The following is a 2,107-nucleotide window of genomic DNA, read 5'->3' on the forward strand; positions in this document are numbered from 1 at the left end:
CCAGACCAAGCTTGTGCCATCTCAGGGAGACAACTCACCGACAGCCTCGTACTGATTCGAGACATCATTGATTACGCTAGAGACAGAAACACCCGGCTTGTCATCTTAAATTTAGACTTTGAAAAAGCATTTGATCGGGTCTCGCATCAATATCTCTTTCAGGTGTTGCAGCCATCGAAAAGGGCCCGATTGTTCCTACTTGGTGAGCTTTGCTTGGTTGAGACGCTTGCCCCCCCCCCCTGCTCCTCGGCTGACCAAGTAGAAACAATCTATTCGATGGCTGCCTTGTCTTGTAAGGCGACTCTACTCAGAGAAGTCACTCTGCAAAGTAGCAAGATTTCTTTTGCACAGACAGAAAGGGCTTCACCCGCAAAGGTAAAGCCTGCCAATAATAGAAACAACTCATTAGTGCTGCTCTCCACGGAAGTCTTTAGTAAAAGGCGAAAGACTTGTATGTTATGAAGAGAAACCAGAGTACGATTATCCGTCACTGCGGGAGCAGGGCATCAGGCTAGTTGGTATAGCCACCTTCCCCATGGTGAGCTTTGCTTGGTTGAGACGCTTGCCCCCCCCCCCCCCCCCCCCCCCCCCCCTTGCTCCTCGGCTGACCAAGTAGGAACAATCGGGCCCTATTCGATGGCTGCCTTGTCTTTTACTCTATGCAAAAGACAAGGCAGCAACAAAAACACCACGAGAATCCCGTATTGAGGCTTTGTTCTGACCGCTCATTCGGTGTCGCGTTTCTTTCAAGCAATTCTCCCGGTTAGCCGACACTCGGCTCGCTCCCATAGCCGTGTTAAAGTCTACTTCGCATTCACTCTCTTTTCTCAGCAGACTCTTGGGATTTTATCTATAAAATGAATTCCTTCACTCAAACTATGTTAAAACTGCTTTGTCGTTCATATTTACCATGTCTAGAAAGATTTAAACAAAAAAAACAACGTTGTACTTTGCAGTAAAAGAAAGAGCAAATCTAAAGTTTCAGGAATCCGAGAATAAGCTTACTTTCATGAGTGCTTCACGATTTCGGATTTTGCTATAAAATGAATTCCTTCACTCAAACTAAATTAAAACTGCTAAACCGCTAATCTGTTACATGTAAGGCAGATGTCAAATTCACCGAAATAGGATCTAAGGGTATTCGGCCAATCGAGCTGTAGCAGCTTCGGTAAAAGAGTATAAGTTGAAGAGTTTGTGAATAAAGGTGTGCGCACACATAGTGTGCTGTACGAAAATAGGCAGGGAGCAATGCCGGCTGGGGTATATGTTCTTGTATGTTGTCTGACTGTTTGATTTGAATGTGTTGTGTAAGTGTCCTGTTGAATGTTACATGTTTGGGCTTTGACACGCTTCACTGTGGTTGTTAACTGTGTGGTGTGTCCTGAAATGTTATATGTTTGGGCTGTGTGACATGCTTAATGCTTGTCAGTAGCTCCCCACTTATTCATATATAGCAACTGACAACATAAGAAGTCCGGACATACTTTGATAGTAGTTGTAGAAGTATCCTTATTGATAATAGATCACTAATTCATAGTGATAGAACAGTAGATGAACAGGTGCTTGCACATGTCTCACGAAAATAAAATGGGTGTATCATTGCTGATGGCAGAGCAATACTGCCAAACTTATGAGTTCTTGTGGCAAACTTGATTCAGTGTCTTGACGTGTATACGCTGTTTCGCTGACTTGATTGTCACAAGAAACAAAGTGTGTTTGATAAGATCCGACCATTTTATTACGGGAGGATCAATATGTATGGATTCTGATGTGACTGATAAACCCATTCGTATCTTAAGCATAATCTAATACATGAGACAACGCCCTGGCACACGATAAAAAAAAAAAGAGAGAGAGCGGTTTTGTGTCCCCACAGTCCATAATGTAGAAAAGAGAGAAAAAAGCCTTTCTGATTTGGTGTGTGTGCTCATAGTGCAGAGTGTAGAGAAAAGAAAGCCGTTTTGGTGTCACGGGTGTTGTGACTTACACACACACATTTCTAAATTGAGAAAGGAAATTATTTTAGAGGAAGCACTAGAGTTTAGATCCCACATTTGTTGATAGGCATTCATTTATTTCTTCACTTCTGATGAAGTTTCAACAATAA

The 2,107-nt window shown here is 42.7% G+C and overlaps 1 non-coding gene across 1 annotated transcript; it reads right to left on the bottom strand.

The window, feature by feature from the left end:
• Positions 1-364: 364 nt before the first annotated feature.
• LOC140279047 (U5 spliceosomal RNA) lies at positions 365-478 on the bottom strand. Its single transcript, XR_011909251.1, has one exon. It is a non-coding gene; the product is annotated as a U5 spliceosomal RNA (small nuclear RNA).
• Between the last annotated feature and the right edge of the window lie 1,629 nt (positions 479-2,107).

Source organism: Leuresthes tenuis, unplaced genomic scaffold (assembly GCF_036924035.1).
Source record: "Leuresthes tenuis unplaced genomic scaffold, fLeuTen1.0.hap1 SCAF_20, whole genome shotgun sequence".
Classification (NCBI taxonomy): Eukaryota; Metazoa; Chordata; class Actinopteri; order Atheriniformes; family Atherinopsidae; genus Leuresthes; species Leuresthes tenuis.